The following is a 25,916-nucleotide window of genomic DNA, read 5'->3' on the forward strand; positions in this document are numbered from 1 at the left end:
TAAAAGTTACATTAATAATAGCCTTGTATAGAAGAGAATAGATTCAAGCATGTGGATTTTAATGTTTAGCTTTTATTTTTTTTTGCAGAGAGAGAAGTGAAAGAGGAATTGGTCACAATGCTTTATCTGGAGTCCTTTTAAGCACATACTAAGTCAAATATCCACAGAAACAATACCCTGATTTAATGATACAAACTTTGACTCTGTGATAACTGATTACCCTTAACATCATCCTGGACTTGTTTCCCTAGAGAAGAGGTGGACACTGAGCACAGTTCTGTGAAACATTCCTTAGAGAGAATTCTCAGCACTGAATAAAAGTGTGGCTTCTCAATGCTGCAAAAGACGCCCAGCTGTTAGTTTTGGCCAGGGACAAGCACTGAGCTGGCTCCAATCAGAGATGGTAGGAAAAGATAAACATGGCTGTATGATGTCACTGAAATGGCCTTATTTTCATCAGAAGCTAAATTCAAATACCCTCAGGGAGATGGGTTGTTTTGTTTTGCTTTGAATTACTAGTTTTCTAAAATTCGTTTTTGCCTCTGTAGGTGGTGGAATTTTCCAGTGGATTCCAAGTCCCATGAAGAGAGGCTTGGGAACCTATACTCTTCTGGGTGCCTGGAAAAAGTGCTCACCAGTGACTATGAAGCAATTGATTTGCAGTCTGAGCCCTGCTCCCTTCACCAGATCTTGATTGCTATGTCTTTCAAAAGGCCATGATGTTCTGCATTCAAGGATGGTCAGTCAGAGGTGGCACTTTGCTTCCAGCAGAGTCCATGGATCCTCAGAGAACTATTTTTTACTGACTAAAGAAATGGTAGGCTTCCTTGGTGGCTCAGACAGTAAAGAATCTGCCTGCAATGCAGAAGACATGGGAGACTTATGTTCGATCCCTAGGTTGGGAAGATCCCCTAGAGAAGGGAATGGTAACCCACTCCAGCATTCTTGCCTGGAGAACCCCATGCACAAAGGAACCTGTCGGTCTATAGTCCATGAGGTCACAAAGAGTCGGACAAGACTGAGTGACTAAGGACACAAAAGAAATGGTAAATCAGCTTTCAAAATGAGAAGAACCTCTAAGAAGAACAGTGAGGATGCAGGGTTTCCCAAACTGTCTCCCTTCCCACCCGCTACCCGCCTCCTCCCCAAGCCAAACACATACTACACCTTTCTCCAAAACTCAAATCCATCTTGTGTAAGCAGTCTGGGAATGTCTAACTTCAGAGGGAGAGCTAATCCAGACTATTGCATCAATTCTCCCAGCCGTGTTCATAGAACAGGGATTAGGGGGCTTAAACCACAGCAGAGCTGGAGCAGATTTGGCAAATCATTCATCTGTTCAGGTAAGACCTGATAATGCTATCATCAGACACTGCCTAATTTACAGAGTGGGTTGACTGAGTGGAAGCAGAAACCAGTTCTGTGAATTAAATTTTTTTGCTTCCACTCCTTTGACTCTGCTTTGTGTGTGTGTGTGCTTAAGTTTCTTCCTTTATAAAATATGATTATAAATGCTAACCTCATGGGGCTCTCTAAAGGATCAAATGAAGTATTTTAAGGTGTTTAACACGGAAAGTTGACTGGTGTTATTTATTACTTGGCCTTAAAGGAAAGTCTACTTTTCCTCCATAATACAAGGATGGATTGATCTCTCAACTGAAAGTGATCTTGCCTTTCTATCCCCCTAGTTTCTAGTCTTCTCTTTCAGTAATTTGGACTAGTATTTTAGTCCCAATATAATACAGGGGTTAGATATTCACAAACTCTTTCAGAGAGAATCAAACCTTATATAACTTGGATAACACAAATTACTATAGTTGCTGTGGAAAACACACAATAAGCATTTTATCGATGTCCTAATCAAATTATCTCCTGGCTTCAGCAAGAAGGAGACTCACTAAAGATAAATGCAGCACCGTGGGGACAGTGGTTATAATAATCGCATTATAGACGGCTTTATCTGTGTGAAAGACTAATACAGTGACAAAAATTCATTGGTCCTTTGGCTTCATTAAACTGTATAATTTAGTGCACAAATTCATTCCAAAAAGTACAATGATATGTATTCCACACAGACAACACCTGGATCTGAGTGATTGGAAAAGTGGAAACTGAAATTTGAATTTGGTTAATGCAAGGAGATCCAACCAGTCCATTCTGAAGGAGATCAGCCCTGGGATTTCTTTGGAAGGAATGATGCTAAAGCTGAAACTCCAGTACTTTGGCCACCTCATGCGAAGAGTTGACTCATTGGAAAAGACCCTTATGCTGGGAGGGATTGGGGGCAGGAGGAGAAGGGGACAACCGAGGATGAGATGGCTGGATGGCATCACTGACTCGATGGACGTGAGTCTGAGTGAACTCTGGGACTTGGTGATGGACAGGGAGGCCTGGCGTGCTGTGATTCATGGGGTCACAAAGAGTCGGACACGACTGAGAGACTGAACTGAACTGAACTGAACTGAACTTAACTGAATGGAGATATAAAGTTTTCAGTTTTGTCACAAGCACCTGCACTTGTAATTGTGCAGTTACCCACAACACAATGGAAAGAGTCATTTTTCTCTCACTTTTTTAGAGATAGCTTCAAGACAGGAAGTAGAACACGGACTTTAATTCACAAATAAGTATGACTATATTCTGATACATAAGGGCATTAGGTTCAAAGATATTGAGGGACTTTCTCAAAAGCCAGGATGAAAGTCTCAGGAAAAAAAAAAAAAAAGTGTTTTAGGTGAGGCAATGTTTTCAAAGTGCTCTGGGAACAGCAAAGTACAAAACAGCATTCTTGTAAACCACAGGCATTTAATAAGCGACTGCTCTGCCCAGTAGCCATTAGGACACTATAGGCTGAAGGCATCCTGGCCTTGAAAAAGTTTCCAGTGTGGAGGACACAGGTGGGCTGAAGAAGTGTATTCAGGATACAGCATGGGGCAAAGGTTAGGGTGGCCACTCCTAGAAAAGTGTTGGCAGAAGATGTTGGCAAGAAAAAACCCTCACATGCGATGATTCATAAAGCTGAAGAGCTAGATGTTCATCAGAAGCACAAGCGTGAAGAAAAGAACATCAGAGGAAAGGAACAGCATGGGCTGGGGAACAGCATGATCAGATTCATAGTTTCACAGTCTTTGGGGCAGCTGCCCGGAGAAGGGATTGGAAGCCGGGCTACACTTCACTGTAAAAGACCAGCCAACAGATGGTGACCACTAGACTAAGGCAGTGGGGTCTTGAGGTGAAGAGGCAAAGTTGGTAAAAGAGTTGTTAAAGAGGTGGGGTTGACAGTCTGCAAGGGAGAGAGAAATGAGGGGCAAGGATGACATCCAGGTTTCCAACTTGAGGACTGGGGTGGTTGGCGGTATCATTCACTAAGAAGGAAAACCCTTCTTAGTTTTCCTAAGGAGTCAAATATAATAAATAGTTGGCTCAATAATGTCCTCAAGTGCCTTTCTTAGATCTAAGTTAATATGAATGGCATCGCTTTTTTTTTTTAAGCTGCTCAGCCTGGCATGTGGGGTCTTAGTTCCCCTAACCAGGGATCGAACCTGTACCCCCTTGTGATGGAAGCACAGAGTCTTAACCACTGAACCACTAGGGAATTCCAAGGCCTCACCTTTTGATTCAGGGTAGTTTCTTCTCACTCACCTTCTTGGGATCTTAGGTAGCAATTAACTGCAGGAGGGGAATCACAACGTGTCAACTCTATTTTCCAAATGATTAACGTGCAGTAAAGCCAAAGGCAACATGGACTTCAAGTCAAAAACACGGGTGCATGCTGTTAGCAAAGTGTCCATGTAATTTGTATTTCAGTATATGTCAGGGCCTAATAAGCACCTGCTATATTTTTATGGTCAGGTAGTAGGATTTAATAAGACCCTGCTGAGCTGAAAATTATAGTGCCTGTGAATCCAGGCTGTAGGTGTAGATAATGGAAACCTGCAATAAGGCTCGAGCTCGAGGAGCTCGTGGACGTCTGCATGCAGGTGGAAAAGTCTCTGTCAGATATCCTGAGGGCAACTTAGGTAGGAGTCCTCATAATGGCCACTCAATTCTGTTGAAGTCAAGGGCATTCCTCTTGGAGGAATGTGGCTCCATGGGGAGCATGGCTTGGCTAATGGGCAGTGTCTTTGGTAAACACAGCTCTGGGTCAAGCACACAGTTTGAGGAGGAGAATCCTTTAGCTGGATTCTAGACCCGTTGGTTCACTCATGTACACGCTGATGCTTGATACAACTGGCCACCACTGCGCAAGGAAGCCCTGGAACCTTGGAAAACAGCTGTTAACCCTGCAGCCTGCAAGAGGGAGTGGGAGAACATGTTATTAGCAATTGAAGAATCCCTTATAACAAAGCACGATGTAAAGGGTATTGAATACTCACTGTGTGCTAGGCACTATGGGAAATAGGCAAACATTTCTTCAGTCAGTGCGTAAACAAATGAAAGAGCACATCTCTACTCACGGCCATCCTATATGGGGCTTAAAACACATCCCCGAGAAGGGAAGGAAGCAGAGAAGCTAAATATCATCTGATCATACAAAAACTAAATTTTCTACTAGTACAAAGAATAGGATTATGTTTTTAGTCCTGGTTTTTCCATTCAAATCCTAGTGTCATAGATTAAAATACTAATTGCCCCATATTCCAGCTAGGGAAAAAGGCCCTTAGTCTTTAAAATCAGGATCCTGGTATTGATTTGAATCTGTAAGCAGGATGTGGCACCAGATCCCATCAGCTATCAAAAATAACTTTCTTTCCTCACTCAGCATTTCAGATCACCCTGGAATGGAAATCTTTGTATTAGGAAAGAACAGAGGATGTAAATATATGCCTAAGGAATCCTTTTAAACAGTTTTAAAAGAAACATTAAGAATCCACTCTCTGCTGTATTACTTTTCAAGCTTTAGGGTCCACCATGGGAGGCAGGACAAAGACAGACTCTCTTCCAAGTGAGCACATTTTGACATCTTCAAGCTTGCACCTTCTTGTAATATTATTTAATCAGGAACAAGCTAACGTAGTCTTTCAGTGTAATTTGCTAAGTTACCCATAGATGGTTTAGAGAAGGATTTCTCAAGCTCAACACCACACAGATTTTAGGTAAGACAATTCTTTGTTGGGGTTGTTGGGAGGTGGCAGTCCCGCACATTGTAGAAAGCTTAGCAGCATTCCTGACCCCTACCCATTAGATGACAGTAGCAATCTGCCGCTTCAGTTGTGACAACCAAAAATGTCTCCAGCCTTGTTAAATCACCCTGGTTGAGAAAAACTGACTTGGAGTAGAGCTATCTCTCAAACCCAAGTTCAATCAGACACAAGGAGCCAGCTGAGCATCTGAAGGGCAACAGGGAACTACTCAATCTGCTGTTGTGCTGACAAGGACTTAGGACAAATTAGTTAAAATTCTCTCATTGGTTGAGGCCCAATAAATTTAAGGTACTGAGCAAATAGTTTACTACAAATATAAAAAGTGGCTTGGTCTGTCATCCCTGCCCAGCTATAAGACCTTGCTGATTCTTTTTTACCAGACAGAAAATTTTAAAAACAAATAGAGTAGCTTTTCGTACTGTATGGAACAAGTGACAGAAACTCAATTCAAAGTGGCTTAAGCAAAAAGAGAAGATTTTCGGGACTTCCCTAGTGGTCCAGCAGCTAATATTCTGCACTCCCAATGCAGGGGGTCCAGTTTCCATCCCTGGTCAGGGAACTGCATCCCACATGCCATGCTGCACCTAAAAGATTCCCCCTACTACCCCACCCCCGTGCCTCAATTAATAGATCCTGCATGCCGAAACTAAGATCCCACCCAGTCAAACAAATAAATAAAAGAAGGTTTTTATTGGGTCATATAATGAAAAATCTTGGGGTAAAATTGTCTTTAAATGCATCTAGATCAAGGTATTCAAACAATGACACCAAGAATATCTCACTTTTGTCTTCTGGGTTGTTGTTTTTTTTTTTTTTTCCTCTGTTTTGGCTTCATTTTCAAGATACTTTCCCAAGATGGTGACAGAGATAGCCAATGAAGGTCCAGGCTGATTTCTTAGAAACACCACCAGTGGAGAAAGAAGGTCTCTTTCCCAAAAGTTCTGGCCAGAATTCCAGGGTTAGTCCCATTGGCCTGACTTGGATCAGGTATCATTGATGAACCAATCGTTGCGGCCAGAGAAACAGAACATGTCACATGATTTCCCTGAACTGTCAGCACAGCCCTGTGGTGCACAGCCGCTAGGGTGGCCTCCACTGGTTCCTATCTCCTAGTTTTCCTGACTTCATGTATTCTCTCCTTCTTAAGTGTATGCTGGACTCACTTTTTTTTTTTTTGATGTATTTATTTATGTATTTGACTGCATAACGTCTTGGGGCATGTGGGACCTTTCAGTGTGGCAATCAGGCTCAGTAGTTGTGGCCCCCTTGCTTAGCTGCCCTTCCACTTGTGGGATCTTAGTTTCCCAATCAGGGACTGAACCTGTATCCCTACATTGCAAGGTGGATTCTTACCCTCTGGACCACAGGGGAAGTCCTTGGACTCACTTCTAATGGATAGAATTAAGTAAAAGTAATAGGATGTCACTTACGAGATTGTGTTACTTCCATCTCACTTACCCTGCCATATTGTGAACTGCCCTATGAAGAGGACTACTTGGCAAGAAATTGATGGCTCTCTCAAGAGCAGCAAGGACTCAACCTCTGCCAACCACCTTGTGGGTGAGTTTAGAAGCAGATCTCCCCTTAATTGAGCCTTACTTAGGATGATTTTAACAATGACTAACAAATTATCCTGGTCTTGTGAGAGATCTTGAGGCAAAATAGACTGTGCTCAAATTCCTGATGCTTAGAAGCTATGAGATACTGTTTATTGTTTTAATCTGTTAAGTTTAGTTATTAGTTATACAGATATAGATAACTAATACACACATACACACCCCTAGGAGTACAGGATGGGGAACTTTTCAACAAATATCATGGCCTCAGACTGAATGAGATATAGCTCCAAAGGAAGTCAGGTGCTCAAAAATACATATTCATTATAACATCCAGTTTGGGCTGTTTTGATTGAACATATAAGCTTCTGGCACCCTAGCCTCAGAGGGAAAACTGATAGGCTTTCACATGACTATCAGGAATCAATCTGTACTGACTTGGCTCACAGGAGACTTTGCAAAGCCACATGTCCTGGGGGTGGTGAGGGAGCTCAATGTTGACAGCTATTTTTTCCTCCATTCACCCTGGAGATGGAAACTGCTGGAGATCAAGTTTAAGTGGAATTTTTCTATTGCTTTAGACCTGTCTGCTCTGGATTTTTAGTTCCATTATTATATAAGCCTTAAAGTCTCCTTGTCGACAAAGACAGTTTTTGTTCCCATTAAACAGGAAATTGAACAGCCTGAGAAGCTGACATTTCGATGAATCTTTTGCCACACAATCATAAATTTGTAGTTCGATTTTGAAATAGTGGCACTGAGGTCTTGATTGGAAATTTTCTTCCAAAATACCCTGAATGCTCATGCTCAGTCACTCAGTTGTGTCTGACTCTTTGTGACTGCATGGGCAATAGCCCACCAGACTCCTCTATCCATGGGATTTTCCAGGCAAAAATACTGGAGTGGGTTGCCATTTTCTTCTCCAGGAGATCCTCCTGACCCAGGGATCCAATCGGCATCTTCGCCTCCTGCATTAGTAGGTAGATTCTTTTGTCACTGAGAAGCCCCCAAAATGTCCTGGAAGCACTAAAATAAGGTACTTGTAAGCCTCTGGCTTGCTTCAGGAGCTCCAGAACACGTGATATGCAGGGTGGAATTCTTGTCTTCTCACTTCTGTATCCTAGCAGAAAATAAACCCCCTGTCTGGCATTTGATCACAGTAAGAGTGAAACTTAAGTAAAGTACTCAGGAGACAATGCCTTGCTAATGATAATCCACTGGAGCCCAAGTCTCTCTAAATCGCCCATGATGAAAAGTCACACAGTGGAGAGAATTTAGGAGATCACTTGAATACTGGGAGAACTCAACATCGAGTACTATTAGGACCATTCAAAGTATATTATTTTATGTAGCTTCTGCAGAGTGTGGTATTTAATTGATGCTATGTAGCAGGATTATTTGTAGACAGTTTGATCTAGTGAAAAGATGAGCATGACATTGATGGATTTAGTCAATGTGTGTTTTCAGATTAAAAACTGCTCAGTGGTCTACTAGATGGTTGTAATTCTTTCACTGAGATCTTTACTAACCATATTTCTTTATAATGAACTTTTAAAGATATGCTTATTCATGGCTGAGGTTTAAAAAAATGTCTGTATGACCTAATTTTAGTCAAAATTCCAGATGCTAAAATCGTGGAGGAGAATAGTGTATCAGAAAGAAGAGATCTTTGAAGAGCCGTTTTCCTCTGTGGCCCAGGTAAGAGTGTTATTTGTCTTTCTTGGCATATTTTGCAAAAATAATAACAAAAAGCTCAAAAACATTTTAAAGTTCATTTTCTTAATTTGCACTGATCTACATTTCCCAAGACCAACAGAATCTCATTAATGTCAACAGGACAGTATTTCTCTAGCTCTAAACCATTTACACGTTTGGGGAGTCTAGTTGCCTCAATTCTCCCAAGTAGCCGAGGAAATTCCTAGGTACATGAAGTGAGTGTAGGTATGGAGATGATTGGATTATGAATAGAACACACCCCCCTTCTTGCAAGTTCTTTTTAAAAAATTCATTAATTTTATTGAAGTGTGTGTGGGGTTGGCAGAGGGTTGGGGTGGGTGGGTGGGAGATCAATTGTGTACAACTCTTTTTCGACCCCATGAACTGTAGTCCACCAGCCTCCTCTGTCCCATGGGAATCTCTGGGCAAGGATACTGGAATGGGTTGCCATTTCCTCCTCCAGGGTATCTTCCCGACCCAGGGATTGAATCCGAGTCTCTTGCGTTGGCAGGCGGATTTTTTACCACTGCACCATCAGAGAAGTCCTTATTGAAGTATAGTTGATTTAAAATAAGTTAGTTTCAGGTGGACAGCACAGTGATTCAGATAGATAAGTAGATAGAGAAAGAGAGATTGCTATTCAGATTCTTTTCCCTTATAAGTTACTACAAAATGTTGAGTATAGTTCCCTGTGTTCTACAGTAGGGTCCTTGTTGGTTAATCCTGCAAGTTTTTGTAGCTGCAGTGTGCAACCTGCTGGTTCCTTCTCTTCTGCTAGGGAGACTGCCCCCTCAGTGTCAGACCTAGAATAGATCCCACCTGCCCCATTCCAGAGACATGCCAGCCTCTGTGTCATAGGCCCCAAGAGTCCCATCACTGAAGTACAGCAGTGCCTTTTGCTTTCAAGCTCCTACAGAGATGAGTAAAAAGGCCCCTGGTTCTTTACGCTTTATTACTTCATCTCCCAAGGATTCTGGCACATATTCTGGGGGATCTGGAAAATGAGCAGATCTCAAAACTTGTAACTGAGCTTTCTCCTGATGTTGGTTTCTCATCCTTGAGCCGAGTTTGTGTAGAGAACTCTCTCTGCCCTAAAGGATGAGTCTTGCCACCCCACTGACCATCTAGACTTATCTGCAAACCTATGATATACAGTTGAGGCCCTCAAGTTTAGACATCTCAAGTTCTCAAACAGGAGGTGAGCACTGCAGATATGAATTAGTACTGAGCCCAAGTGTGAAATATAACACAATGTGTTTGGAATGATCCAAAATGTTTTTTGTGTTTTTTTTTTTTTTTTGTATCTCTTGTATTGCTCTTAATGAAAGAAAAGTCAAGGAAAAACTACTATTGACTATGGTAAATTACTATTGACTATGACAGTGCAGGAGATGTAAGAGACACAGCTTCGATCCCCAGGTTGGGAAGATCCTCTGGAGGAGAGCATGGCAACACACTCCAGTATCCTTGCTTGGAGATTCCCATGAACAGAGACGCCTGGCAGTCTACAGTCCATGGGGTCGCAAAGAGTCAGACATGACTAAAAGGACTTACACATACACACACACACACACACACACAAAGTAAAAAAGCAAATTAATTATAGAATTTAATACTTATTTTTGTCTGCTACAAACATGGCCTAACTGTAAAGTATTTCAGCTTATTATGAAGAACCAGGCTCTGAAATCAAACCACCACTTAGAAGCTATTAATATGTAAATTCACCTCATCACATAATCTCCTAGAGGCTCGGTTTTCTAAATTGCAAAATGGGGATAACAGCCATTATCTCACGGTATTATTGTCAGGATTAAAAGAGCTGCTGAACTTAAACAGAGCACAGTAACTGGCACAGAATAAGCACCCAGCCAAGCTTTCAACCATTATGTATATGGCTTGTGTGTGGACATCAAACTTTCTTTATATTATAATACAGATGTTCAAGAGCAGTTTCATAGTCCCACTAGACGATGATAAAGCATTTACGAAAAGGCTTACTGCTAGTTTAGAAAACTGACCTCCAATCTTGATGAAGGGTGACACTTCTCATTTTTCCTGTTACTATGTAAATAGCACAAGATTCTCACCAATAAATATCCTCATTTTGTATAAACAGATTCCTAGCTTTCTCTGTAGTGGAGGGCAGATCTTCATAAATTCTTTTGAGAATGCTCTGGCTTGTCCCCAAATCAATCCATGCTGAGTTTACTATTCAGATCAGATTATTACCAGGCAGTTGGAGTGGTCAAATTCCCACAGCCAATTTTCTATTAAAAATCCCAAGTAATTGAAATGGGAGGAAGGTATCCAGTAAAAGTCAGTGTGAATAATTTAGCAGAGTAGCTGTCTGCAGCTTCCGAGGCAACAAATTCAAGGCATTTTATTAGAGGGTTGACAAAGACACAGTTTTCTCCAGAGCCTCTGGCTGCAACCCACCCATCTCATCAAGAACAAGGAGAGTGGGGAAGCAAGCCAGCCTGGGGGATCAAGGATTAATCCTTGCCTGATACCTAAGTGATCCTGTGAATGCCAAATGTGAACAGTGATGCTGTACTTGATATTTTTGTAAAGGTCTGTGTTGAGATACATCATGACTGACTGCAGTGGTCACTAAACAGGGGCCCTAGTGTTCATCCCTGGCTCTATCAGTCTCTTCAAGGGGTAGACCCATATGCTAGTGATAGAGATAGGCTGGTTGCTGTTTTATTAAACTCACCTCAAATCTCAATTGAGTGACATTTCTAATTTTTTTTTTCCTGCTCCTAGGCAACTAGAACAAAATTCTCACAAATAAATGCCCTCTATCCCTAGTCAGGACTAGTCAGAAGGTGGGGACACAAATGACAGAAACTCAACTCAAATTAAATCCAGTAAAAAGAGAACTTGTTTATGCATGTTGCTGTTTAAGAATTGAAAACTATAGGGCTGAATGAGGCTGCAGATTGGATTGAAGTTCACTAGATATCTGGAAGTCAACAGCCCAGGTCAGAATCTCCATGACTCAAGGGCCCTGTTGTCAGAGGGGTAGAGATGGACATCCAATACCAGAAAAAGATGTCTGGAAGAATAAAGTGATGTGTAATAAAATCAAAATGAGAGGTTCTGGATGTTCAGTGAGCTATTCCAATTACCTATATGTTCATAGAAGTCATTTAAAGCTGCTATAAATCCTATGGCCAACTGTTATGGATTGAATTATGCCCTCCAACCCACCACAAAGTTCATGTATCAAAGTTTTACCTTCTTCTATCCTTCTAAGTTCTTGGCTGAGACCCTTGTTCAGTTCAGTTCAGTCATTCAGTTGTGTCTGACTCTTTGCGACCCCATGGACTGCATGCAGCACGCCAGGCCTCCCTGTCCATTACCATCTCCTGGAGTTCACTCAGACTCATGCCCCTTGAGTTGGTGATGCCATCCAGCCATCTCATCCTCTGTCATCCCCTTCTCTGCCTGCCTTGTAATAAAAGACAGATTAACAAATAAGAGAAGAAACAAACAGAAGTTTAATAACTTGTATACATATAGGAAAGAGGAATAACTCCAGTGAAAGAGGAATAACTCTCCAAGGTGGCTTAGAACTCCAGATTAAATTGCATCTTCAGTTAAAGACAAAAGAAAGAAAGATGGAGGAGTCCAGTCCTGGGGGGTTACTTGGAAAAATAAGGTCAGCAGAGTATAGTTTGTTATACAGATTTAAGCAGGTACTTTCTCCATGATGATTCAGAATCATCCATCTCTTCCTATTACAGAGAGACAGGGAGACACCCTTACAATGGAGAGTTCCTTCATAAATGCAAATATTCCTTACAAAAGGATAATTCCTACGTCTGTCTGCTGTTTCTCAAGATAATCAGCTCAAAATAAGCCTATGCCAAAAAGCCATATTCCACTCCCCTTCAGTATTTATTCCCCTGCCTCTTCTCCTGCAAGGTCACCTCTGGCCGACTGTCCCTCAACTGAAGATTACATCTTCTCTCAAGGCAGTTCACTACTCTATGATTCTTTTCCTCCCCCGGAGTCACAGGCCTAGAGATGGGAACAGAGCTGCTGGTAGCCTCCCTGGACCACTGTACTATCTCTTCTCCTTTGTGACCACACTTCTGCAAATACTTCAGTTCAGTTCAGTTGCTCAGTCGTGTCCGACTCTTTGCGACCCCATGAATCGCAGCACTCCAGGCCTCCCTGTCCATCACCAACTCCCGGAGTTCACTCAGACTCACGTCCATCGAGTCAGTGATGCCATCCAGCCACCTCATCCTCTGTTGTTCCCTTCTCCTCCCGCCCCCAATCCCTCCCAGCATCAGAGTCTTTTCCAATGAGTCAACTCTTCACATGAGGTGGCCAAAGTACTGGAGCTTCAGCTTTAGCATCATTCCTTCCAAAGAACACCCAGGGATGATCTCCTTTAGAATGGACTGGTTGGATCTCCTTGCAGTCCAAGGGACTCTCAAGAGTCTTCTCCAACACCACAGTTCAAAAGCAGCAATTCTTCAGTGCTCAGCCTTCTTCACAATCCAACTCTCACATCCATACATGACCACTGGAAAAACCATAGCCTTGACTAGACAGACTTAGTTGACAAAGTAATGTCTCTGCTTTTGAATATGCTATCTAGGTTGGTCATAACTTTTCTTCCAAGGAGTAAGTGTCTTTTAATTTCCTGGCTGCAGTCACCATCTGCAGTGATTTTGGAGCCCCCAAAACTAAAGTCTGATACTGCTTCCACTGTTTCCCCATCTATTTGCCATGAAGTGATGGGACCAGATGCCGTGATCTTCGTTTTCTGAATGTTGAGCTTTAAGCCAACTTTTTCACTCTTCTCTTTTACTTTCATCAAGAGGCTTTTTAGTTCCTCTTCACTTTCTGCCATAAGGGTGGTATCATCTGCATATCTGAGATGATGAACTATGGACGGAGATTCGTGACATTGTACAGGAGACAGGGATCAAGACTATCCCCATGGAAAAGAAATGAAAGAAAGTAAAATGGCTGTCTGAAGAGGCCTTACAAATAGCTGTGAAAAGGAGAAAAGGAAAGATATAAGCATCTGAATGCAGAGTTCCAAAGTATAGCAAGAAGAGATAAGAAAGCCTTCCTCAGCCATCAATGCAAAGAAATAGAGGAAAACAACAGAATGGGAAAGACTAGAGATCTCTTCAAGAAAATTAGAGATCTCTTCAAGAAAATTAGAGATACCGAGGGAACATTGCATGCAAAGATGGGCTCAATAAAGGACAGAAATGGTATGGACCTAACAGAAGCAGAAGATATTAAGAAGAGGTGGCAGGAATACACAGAAAAACTGTACAAAAAAGATCTTCATGACCCAGATAATCATGATGGTGTGATCACTCACCTCAAGCCAGACATCCTGGAATGTGAAGTCAAGTGGGCCTTAGAAAGCATCACTACGAACAAAGCTAGTGGAGGTGATGGAATTCCAGTGGAGCTATTTCAAATCCTGAAAGATGATGCTATGAAACTGCTGCACTCAATATGCCAGCAAATTTGTAAAACTCGGCAGTGGCCACAGGACTGGAAAAGGTCAGTTTTCATTCCAATCCCCAAAAAAGGCAATGCCAAAGAATGCTCAAACTACTGCACAATTGCACTCATCTCTGCAAATAAGCCCTTTCCAAATCATCCTAATTTGGGTGTTACATCTGCTTCTCAGACTGATAGAGCTCTCTATAAAACAGAGGTGGAAAACTGAAAGACTAAACCTTCTCTTCTCCTCCACCTGGAAAAAGAGTCATAGTGTCCATAGTACACTGGACCCTAACATGAAAAGCCCATGTCAGATGATAGAGTTTTTTAAATGTGCCATTTGTCCTTAGAAATCACTCACTTAAATAATAATGTAGGCATTTCTATTGCTTTGGGGGATCTTCTTCATCTTTGCTTCCTAATTAAATCTTAGAATCTGCAGCCGCAGAATAGAAGTCAGCTTATTAATTGAAACCTGTCTTTGTCCATAATTTTGACTGCTCTGTATTTCCACCTGTGCCACGGTCAGCAATGTGTCATACTTTTGTTTGTTTTTTCAGAGTTTAATATCTGAAAAGTAAAAAAAGGCTACAGTGGTATGGATTTAATCCCCTGGGAAAACACTACAATGTTTAAACATTTGGGGTTCATGAGGTTCCCTTTCCTTTTGCCAGTGACCTCAGCTCCTTCTCTCATTTCACCAGTTCCACATTTAATCATTTTCTACTTCAAAGGCTAATTGCCTGTTTATTTAATGTCTGTTAGCTACTGGGCATGGCATGTTATTTTCCTTCTCAAGGCAACTGACCCTATGAGTCATCCCATTTTTAGAACCAAGGAGACAAGCTCAGGAAGGTCATGCCTTCAATGTGACCCAGCTGGTGAGTGGCAAAGGATGGGAAGGCACCAGGTCAAAGTGATCCCCCAGAGCATAATCCATGCCACCGCTGCCTGCTGCCCTTTGACATGCTCACTCCTCCCACCTTGTCAATTCAGTTCAGTTCAGACCTTCACCTGAACCTGTAATGCTCCACCTGGAATGTGTTCCCACCATGATCCTTCTCTCTGCCTGATATAGACCTCATCTCAAGCATTTTCTCCATGGCTGACTTTACCCAGCTGCGCATGCTCAGTCACTCAGTCATGTCCCACTCTTTGTGACCCCCATGGACTGTAGCACTAGGCCCCTCTGTCCATGGGACTTTCCAGGCAAGATTACTCCAGTGGGTTGCCATTTCCTACCCAACTGTGTGGCACAGTTATTTAGCAGATTAATACGCAGCTGCTGCTGCTGCTGCTGCTCAGTCGCTTCAGTCGTGTCCAACTCTGTGCAACCCTATAAATGACAGCCCACCAGACTCCCCCGTCCCTGGGATTTTCCAGGCAAGAACACTGGAGTGGGTTGCCATTGCCTTCTCCAATGCATGAAAGTGTAAAGTGAAAGTGAAGTCGTTCAGTTGTGTCTGACTTTTAGCGACCGCACGGACGGCAGCCTACCAGGCTCTTCCGTCCATGGGATTTTCCAGGCAAGAGTACTGGAGTGGGGTGCCAATGCCTTCTCCAAAATTAACACACAGAGAGGAACAAATGCTTTCCAGAATTTCACTCAGAGATATAATCATCTTGCTTGTGGGATGTTTTTGTCTCCTAAGCTAGAACTTCTGTTTCTTAAGCCTGAGGCAATATTATCTATACATTTCTTTAGCACCCCCACCCCATCCCACCCTCCCCACAGTCTGTGTTGGTCTTTCCCACATAGGACATCCTCAACACATGCAACTGACTGGCTGGAAGAGTTAAAACACTGGAAATTTCGAAAAGTTTTGCTTGTGAAGGGGAAGTACACCATTCCTCCTGTCCTTTTTTTTTTTTAATTAAAGAATAATTGCTTTACAGAATTTTGTTGTCTTCTGTCACGCCTCAACATGAATCAGCCATAGGTATACATATATCCCCTCCCTTTGAACCTCCCGCCCATCTCCCTCCCCATCCCACCCCTCTAGGTTGATACAGAGCCCCTGTTTGAGTTCCCTGAACCATAGAGCAAACTCCCGTTGGCTATCTATTTTACACATGGCCTCCCGTCCTTTTTAAAGAAACATTTTCTAAAGAATACTGTATTTTCCCTTGTGATATTTTCCCCTGTGATTTCCCTGAGGAACTAAACAGGACATGTCAGAATGACTGGTGGATAGATTCATCTGCACTCCATGCTCTGTTCTGTTCTGTCTGTCACGCCTTATGAATTTTAAAGGAAAGGAAAGGGAATCTTTAGGTCGGGAATTCATCTGTTGAAAGGCTCTGTATGACAGCCTACGGGAAGGAAAGGCCTTGTGGTTTCATCAAGAATCAGAACACTGCTTGTGTGTTTTGCCTGACCACTGGCTTTCTTAGAAGGGGGCTTTGGTTGTTTACTCACATTCTATGCCTCAATATTAAATCTCAAAATGAAGAGAACTCCTTCTTGTCTAAGGACATGGAGAGCAGGGTAAAGGGACAACTGCAATTCAAAGATACAGCTAGCTCAATGTGATGTGAGGGACCCTGGAGAGACTCCTCACCCCTCAACTATCTCCTGTTGGCCTGCTCGAGGACAGAAAAAGCCTCATTTTCGTTAAGGTGGCAATGGCCTGGTTAAAATACAAATGTATTATCTAGGAAGACATGATACTATTTTACTTTTATTCCAAGATCACATTTCACCCACATTTTAATGTTTCTGAACCAAGCAAAATGCGTTTTTATAATCAATGTGACTCATCAATGTAGTAGTGCTTATTTTTCATGAGCAGCTAAGTTCATTATTATTAAATAGATAAGAACCTCTGGAAATTTTGCTAAAACTTGTGACACTTGGTCCCCATAGGAACAGGTGCTTATTCAGGAGGCCTGGAAAGTGACGACGAATTTGCATTTGCAAAAAGCACCCCCAGGAGGTTCTGAGCTAGAAGCCCAGCTTCAGGAATCTCCCAGTCATTTTTTTGGGTTCAGGGAATATGATTTTTATGGATCTTAATAGTTAGTTTGTAAAGTTGTGTCCTATGGAAGCAGCCTGGGTCCTCAGTCACTCCAAGCCCTGGGGAGAGAGTTGCCTTTTAAGCGTGGCAATCATGGGGCCTGCGTTTTCTCAGTTCAGTTGTGCTCTGCCATTTTTCCCTGCTGCTGCTAAGTCGCTTCCGTCGTATCCAACTCTGTTCAACCCCATAGACAGCAGCCCACCAGGCTCCCCCGTCCCTGGGATTCTCCAGGCAAGAACACTGGAGTGGGTTGCCATTTCCTTCTCCAATGAATGAAAGTGAAAAGTGAAAGTGAAGTCGCTCAGTCGTGTCCAACTTCTAAAGACCCCATGGACAGCAGCCTACCAGGCTCCTCCATCCATGGGATTTTCCAGGCAAGAGTACTGGAGTGGGTTGCAATTGCCTTCTCCAATTTTTCCCTGAAATGCTCTTATTTTGGCATCTAAACTCCATCTCCCAGACGCCTTTCACTTTCAAACATTTCACAGATACTTAAGTAAATTAGGTGAGTTTCTGTCCTTGAGAAACTTACTCTAGTGAGTAGATCTTGCAAACTGACCTGAGCAGGATTACTGGTATTAAAATATAAGCCACCCAGGAATTGTTAAACCAAGAGTGCCAGCTACTCTCCTCTACAACTTTGTTACCTGGTTATGATCAAAGCAAGCCACCGGCAAAATTCTGCTGCTCTTACAGACACTTATTAATAAGAAGTTTCTATAACCTTGCACGCAAGACTCTCTCAAAACAATTGCCAGTATTTCAGAGGCAGAAATCTATCGCCAGTATAGCCAGCAAGGGGCAACCAGAATCCTCCAGAATTCATGACAGGACCCAAGACAAAGGAAAGGCTTTCCTGAGGATCATTCTAAGGGTGAAGATTGTAATTTTAGCTGAATATGTTTGTCCTACTCAGGCAAGAGTGGAAGGTTTCTAAACTATTTGAATTTATGGGCTTATCTTGAATATCTTTTTATTTATCAAGGAGATACCATTTCTAACTTTCATCATGTTAATCAAATGCCACCAATTTCACACACACACGAAAAAAATTCTGACATGAACTATGCTAATTGGCAAAGTACCCATACTGATGGAGATGTGAATAACAGAAGCTCTTTGCCTTTGGATTTTGCATTCTTGATTAAAGTCCAGAAATATTTGGTTAGAGCCTAAACTAGGTGGCACCGGCACAAGACAGCACTGTATGTTCAGAAGTATTTAGTAATAACAGATACCTTAGGACTAATGGCTCTGGCAGAAGCATGCAACCAGGCTCTGAGGACACAGACAAGGGAGGGACTAATTCTGTCTGGCAGATGGGAAGTGACGGGGTAAGGACAGAATATCCTCACAGAAGAGATGGCCCAAGCTGTCTGTGTTTAAACGGGTAGAAATGTATTAATCAGGCAGATCCAGGGTATTTACAGTATCATAGCTTTGACTAGATGGACATAGTCAAAGCTATGGTTTTTCCAGTAGTCATGTATGGATGTGAGAGTTGGACTATAAAGAAAGCTGAGCGCCAAAGAATTGATGGTTTTGAACTGTGGAGTTGGAGAAGACTTGAGAGTCCCTTGGACTGCAAGGAGATCCAATCAGTCAATCCTAAAGGAAATCAGTCCTGAATATTCATTGGAAGGACTGATGCTGAAACTGAAACTCCAGAACTTTGGCCACCTGATGCAAAGAACTGAGTCTTTTGAAAAGACCCTGATGCTGGGAAACATTGAAGGCAGGAGAAGGATATGACAGAGGATGAGATGATTGGATGGCATCATTGACTCGATGGACATGAGTTTGAGCAAGTTCCAGGAACTGGTGATGGACAGGGAAGCCTGGTGTGCTACAGTCCATGGGGTCACAAAGAGTTAGACACAACTGAGCAACTGAACTGAACTGAGCAAAGGGAAACAGCATCAGCCTAGCACAAAGTCCTGAGAAGCTACACACCTCACTAAGGATGGGTAAACATGATGGGGAAGATGGGTTAGAACCATAACCAAGAACTAGACAACAAAGAACCATCTAGACTCTGCTCTAGGGTTTGTTCTTTACCTGGTGGGCATCTAGAAGTGAGACAGCAATCTCTTACCTAGTCCAACTTTGGTTCAGAACATAGGTTATCAAACTGTACGACCAATGTAGATCTACACTGGGTCAGGCTTTCTCCCAAGCCTTTCTAACTGAAGTCCCAGAGCCCTGAATATCCAACCCATCCATATTGTTTCTTTTCATAAAAAAATCCAAGTAGTAAGACCAGGGTTCATAGAATCATTTACTGGTTGGCTGAAAGGGTGATTTGGACAAGTTTCTTTATCTCTCTGACCCTTAGTGTCCTCATCTGTAAAATGGGGACAATTATATCTTCTTCTAAGGATTGTTATGAAGATCAACACTGTGGCTGGTACAGGGGAAATGGTCAGTTAATTTTATTTTTAGTGTTTATGTCTTTTAAATCTGTACCATTATTTTTCCTTATTTATGAATTATTAGATTGAATGAGATCTATGTTATACAAGTGGTATCTTATCTCACTATAACTAGAGATTACCATTCACTGATCAAAACTCTTACTCTAAACCCTTTATCTAGAAGTTTAGAGTAGGCTCCCTGAGGCTCCCCAACCCTACTAAATTCCACAAATCTCTCTTATCTGTCTATTGGTCTCATCAGTGTGAGGCCCTCTCGTCTCCAGAGAAAACTACAAGGAATATTTTCTATTTCTAGCCCCAGAAGCAGCAAGAAAATCACAGATAACAGCTCAAAAGCTCTTTTTCCTTCCTGTTTTTTTTTTTAATTCATATTAATTCTAATAACAGTTCTAAGCTTTGAAAATCATGATGGCCAGTGGGCTGGCAGGGCTGCCTTTCACTATCTTAGTCAGAACAAATCTAACCTTAATGCCCTTGGTAACTGTTTCCTGCAGGATAAACATCTCTTTTTCTAAGGAACTACATTAACCCTAACAGGATTTTCAAAGGAAGGCCAGAAATTTCCCCTACCCAATAACCTCAGATATACAGATGACACCACCCTTTCGACAGAAAGCAAAGAGGAACTAAAGAGCCTCTTGATGAATGTGAAAGAGGAGAGTGAAAAAGTTGGCTTAAAACTCAACATTCAAGAAATGAAGATCATGGCATCTGGTCCCATCACTTCATGGCAAATAGATGGGGAAACAATGGAAACAGTGTCAGACTTTATTTTCTTGGGCTCCAAAATCACTGCAGATGATGGCTGCAGCCATGAAATTAAAAGATGCTTGCTCCTTGGAAGAAAAGCTCTGACAAACCTAGAACAGTATATTAAAAAGCAGAGACATTACTTTACCAACAAAGCTCCATAGTGTCAAAGCTATGGTTTTTCCAGTAGTCATGTATCAGTATGAGAGATGGACTATAAAGGCTGAGCACGGAAGAATTGATACTTTTGAACTGTGGTGTTGAAGAAGACTCTGGAGAGTCACTTGGACTGCAAGGAGATCAAACCAGTCAATCCTAAAGGAAATCAATCCTGAGTATTCATTGGAAGCTGAAGCTCCAATATTCTGGCTACCTGAAGCAAAGAGTTGACTCATTAGAAAAAACCCTGATGCTGGGAAAGATTGAAGACAGGAGGAGAAGGGGACAACAGAGAATGAGATGGTTGGATGGCATCACCAACTCAATGGACTTGAGTCTGAACAAGCTCTAGGAGATGGTGAAGAAAAGGGAAGCCTGGCGTGCTGCAGTCCATGGGGTTGCAAAGAGTCTAACACCACTGAGCGCCTGAACAACAACTCCAAAGCCCTCACAATTCTGTACAGCCCCTGCATGACACACTCGCCCACCTGCCCTTGAAGGCATTTGGGTAACCCCCATCAAAAGCTCCAGTCATTATAACCATTTCCACATTACCCCAATAGCTAGTTGGCAAGGCCAGGAATGTTGATTCTGAAACCGGGGGGGCCCTGTGCGGTTCCCGGGGCAGAAGACTTTTTGTCCCCCATTTCTTGTGGACAGGACTCCAGCCTCCATGACCTTCTCTGAGGTCCACAGTTGCTAATCAAGGGAGGAGCAGCCAAGAAACCACCTGAGGCAAGATTAAAGGACCCAGTTCAGTTCAATCGCTCAGTCGTGTACAACTCTTCACGACCCCATGAATCGCAGCATGCCAGGCCTCGCTGTCCATCACCAACTCCCAGAGTTCACTCAGACTCACGTCCATCGAGTCTGTGATGCCATCCAGCCATCTCATCCTCTGCCAGCCCCTTCTTTTCCTGCTCCCAATCCCACCCAGCATCAGAGTCTTTTCCAATGAGTCAACTCTTCGCATGAGGTGGCCAAAGTACTGGAGTTTCAGCTTTAGCATCATTCCTTCCAAAGAAATCCCAGGGCTGATCTCCTTCAGAATGGACTGGTTGGATCTCCTTGCAGTCCAAGGGACTCCCAAGAGTCTTCCTCAACACCACAGTTCAAAAGCATCAATTCTTTGGTGCTCAGCCTTCTTCACAGTCCAACTCTCACATCCATACATGACCACAGGAAAAAACATAGCCTTGACTAGATGGACCTTAGTCGGCAAAGTAATGTCTCTGCTTTTGAATATACTATCTAGGTTGGTCATAACTTTTCTTCCAAGGAGTAAGCGTCTTTTAATTTCATGGCTGCAGTCACCATCTGCAGTGATTTTGGAGGCCCCCAAAATAAAGTCTGACACTGTTTCCACTGTTTCCCCATCTATTTCCCATGAAGTGATGGGACCGGATGCCATGATCTTTGTTTTCTGAATGTTGAGCTTTAAGCCAACTTTTTCACTCTCCTCTTACACTTTCATCAAGAGGCTTTTTAGTTCCTCTTCACTTTCTGCCATAAGAGTGGTGTCATCTGCATATCTGAGGTTACTGATATTTCTCCCAGCAATCTTGATTCCAGCTTGTGTTTCTTCCAGTCCAGCATTTCTCATGATGTACTCTGCATAGAAGTTAAATAAGCAGGGTGACAATATACAGCCTTGACGCACTCCTTTTCCTATTTGGAATCAGTCTGTTGTTCCATGTCCAGTTCTAACTGTTGCTTCCTGACCTGCATACAGATTTCTCAAGAGGCAGGTCAGGTGGTCTGGTATTCCCATCTCTCTCAGAATTTTCCACAGTTTCTTGTGATCCGCACAGTCAAAGGCTTTGGCATAGTCAATAAAGCAGAAATAGATGTTTTTCTGGAACTCTCTTGCTTTTCCATGATCCAGCGGATGTTGGCAATTTGATCTCTGGTTCCTCTGCCTTTTCTGAAACCAGCTTGAACATCAGGGAGTTCACGGTTCACGTATTGCTGAAGCCTGGCTTGGAGAATTTTGAGCATTACTTTACTTTACTTGACAGAATGTGGTCCACTGGAGAAGGGAATGGCAAACCACTTCAGTATTCTTGCCTTGAGAACCCCCTGAACAGTATGAAAAGGCAAAATGATAGGACACTGAAAGAGGTACTCCCCAGGTCAGTAGGTGCCCAATATGCTACTGGAGGTCAGTGGAGAAATAACTCCAGAAAGAATAAAGGGATGGAGCCAAAGCAAAAACAATACCCAGTTGTGGATGTGACTGGTGATAGAAGCAGGGTCCAATACTGTAAAGAGCAACATTGCATAGGAACCTGGAATGTCAGGTCCATGACTCAAGGCAAATTGGAAGTGGTCAAACAAGAGATGGCAAGAGTGAATATCGACATTCTAGGAATCAGCGAACTAAAATGGACTGGAATGGGGGAATTTAACTCAGATGATCATTATATCTACTACTGTGGGCAGGAATCCCTCAGAAGAAATGGAGTAGCCATCATGGTCAACAAAAGAGTCTGAAATGCAGTACTTGGATGCAATCTCAAAAACGACAGAATGATCTCTGTTCATTTCCAAGGCAAACCATTCAATATCACAGTAATCCAAGTCTATGCCCCAACCAGTAACGCTGAAGAAGCTGAAGTTAAACAGTTCTATGAAGACCTACAAGACCTTTTAGAACTAACACCCAAAAAAGATGTCCTTTTTATTATAGGGGACTGGAATGCAAAAGTAAGAAGTCAAGAAACACCTGGAGTAACAGGCAAATTTGGCCTTGGAATACGGAATGAAGCAGGGCAAAGACTAATAGAGTTTTGCCAAGAAAATGCACTGGTCATAGCAAACACCCTCTTCCAGCAACACGAGAGAAGACTCTACACATGAACATCACCAGATGGTCAACACCGAAATCAGATTGATTATATTCTTTGCAGCCAAAGATGGAGAAGCTCTATACAGTCAACAAAAACAAGACTGGGAGCTGACTGTGGCTGAGATCATGAACTTCTAATTACCAAATTCAGACTGAAATTGAAGAAAGCAGGGAAAACTGCTAGACCATTCAGGTATGACCTCAATCAAATCCCTTATGATTATACAGTGGAAGTGAGAAATAGATTTAAGAGCCTAGATCTGATAGATAGAGTGCCTGATGAACTATGGAATGAGGTTCGTGACATTGTACAGGAGACAGGGATCAAGACCATCCCCATGGAAAAGAAATGCAAAAAAGCAAAATGGCTGTCTGGAGAAACCTTACAAATAGCTGTGAAAAGAAGAGAAGTGAATAGCAAAGGAGAAAAGGAAGGATATAAGCATCTGAAAGCAGAGTTCCAAAGAATAGCAAGAAGAGATAAGAAAGCCTTCTTTAGCGATCAATGCAAAGAAATAGAGGAAAAGAACAGAATGGGCAAGACTAGAGATCTCTTCAAGAAAATTAGAGATACTAAGGGAACATCGCATGCAAAGATGGGCTCGATAAAGGACAGAAATGGTATGGACCTAACAGAAGCAGAAGATATTAAGAAGAGATGGCAAGAATACACAGAAGAACTGTACAAAAAAGATCTTCACGACCTGGATAATCACGATGGTGTGATCACTCATCTAGAGCCAGACATCCTGGAATGTGAAGTCAAGTGGGCCTTAGAAAGCATCACTATGAGCAAAGCTAGTGGAGGTGATGGAATTCCAGTAGAGCTATTTCAAATCCTGAAAGATGATGCTGTGAAAGTGCTGCACTCAATATGCCAGCAAATTTGGAAAACTCAGCAGTGGCCACAGGACTGGAAAATGTCAGTTTTCATTCCAATCCCAAAGAAAGGCAAAGGACCCAGGGAAGCTCAAAAAGATTAGGAGACCTACCACCTGAGGGGAATGCAAACATCTTGTCAGAGACTCCATCTTTGAATCACTGTTGTTAAACGCCACCAAATTCTCCCTAGGGAGACACATAGTTTTCAAGGCAGAAGACAGTGTGTCTCCCTTTGCCTGGCAAAGCAATAAAGCTATCCTTTCTGCTTGACCTAAAACTCTGAGATTTGATTTGGCATCAGCGTCAGAGAGGCCAGGCTTTCAGTTGCAAATCCATAAGGGAAGATTTGCTGTGGGGTGAGATGATCAAGGAAGAGCATAGTTCTCTGAGCATATGCTGAGACTAGGAGTCCTCAGGTTTGGGAACCAGTGGCTGGGGCCAGTGTGTGGAATGTCACTGACCGAGCCAAATGTTGGCAGACTGCTTCCATCACTTTCCCCAGAGTCAGTGTCTGCCCTGGTGAAAACTGTAGCAAAGACAGCCTTCGTCACAGCCTGTGCCATGGGACAGGAGAAGGAAGAGGGCCCATGGCACAGGTCTCTGGGAAAACAGAAACAGGCTTCATTTCTCACACCCTTGAAATTAAGTGGATGTTGTTTTCCCATATTTATGACAAACATAAAGCCCAGTGCATTTGCTAATAAACCCAAGTTTAAAAATCTCAGCTTGCAAGAGGAAAAATTAGAAAAAAACAATCCTCTCATCAGTTGCTCTACCACCAAGATGATAACCTGAATGGTCCTTATTAGAAATATCTTGGTGTTCAAGTAGTTTCCTTCATGTCAGTTCTCACTATTTGATACTCCCTAGGGTTAGTTCTCTGGTAGTCTAGGGTCTTGGAGTCAGCTCTTCCACTCTAAAGGCTCAGGGCTAGATTTCTGTTCAGGAATGAAGATTCCACAGTGGTTTGTTATGGCATTTAGTGAGATTGAAACAAAAAAAAAGAAATATCTCACTACAGACAATAATCACAATAATCACAATGTTAAGTAATGACTAAATAATAAGTATAAGCAGACTTCTCATTCATAGTGGTTCCTGGTGGTAAATGTGTCTGATAAAGCTTAGAATCCATATTTCATGGTGGGATGCTCCAGAGACTTAGCCTTATCCCTGGCATTGTAACAACCCATAGTCAAGCTTCTTGAGTTTGATATTTATGTAGGTTGGGCAGACAGAGCAGATGTGATGCTCTTTCAGTCTTTTATGGAAATTAATATCATCACAGAGGTTGTGAGACCTATCACCACACACCAATCAGAATGGATAAAATGAAAAATAATGACACCATCGAATGCTGGTGAGGATGCAGACATTTGTATATTGCTGGTGGGAATGTAAAATGGCAACAATCACTTTGGAAAATAGTTGGGCAATTTCTTAAAAAAATGAAATAAACATGTAAATATCATATGAAACATCGATTGTATTCCTGGGCATTTATTCTAGAGGAATAAAATTTATGTTCACACAGAAATGTGCACTTGAAGTTTAAAGCAACTTTATAATAGCTAAGAACTATAAAAACCAATATAGGTTTGGCCACCTAATGCGAAGAGACTACTTAATGGAAAAGATGCTGTTGCTGGGGAAGATTGAAGGCAAAAGAAGGAAAAGGAGGTAGCAGAGGATGAGATGGTGGGATGGCATCACCAACTCAATGGACATGAATCTGAGCAAACTCCAGGAGATAGTGGAGGACAGAGGAGCCTGGTGTGCGGCAGTCCTTGGGGTCACAAAGAGTTGGACACGACTTAGCAACTGAACAACAACATAAAACCAAACAATGTCCTTCAACAGATAAATGGTTAAACACACTGAGGTACATCCAGATTGTGGAATAACTACTCAGCCATAAA

This window comes from Ovis canadensis, chromosome 16 (assembly GCF_042477335.2).
Source record: "Ovis canadensis isolate MfBH-ARS-UI-01 breed Bighorn chromosome 16, ARS-UI_OviCan_v2, whole genome shotgun sequence".
NCBI lineage: Eukaryota > Metazoa > Chordata > Mammalia > Artiodactyla > Bovidae > Ovis > Ovis canadensis.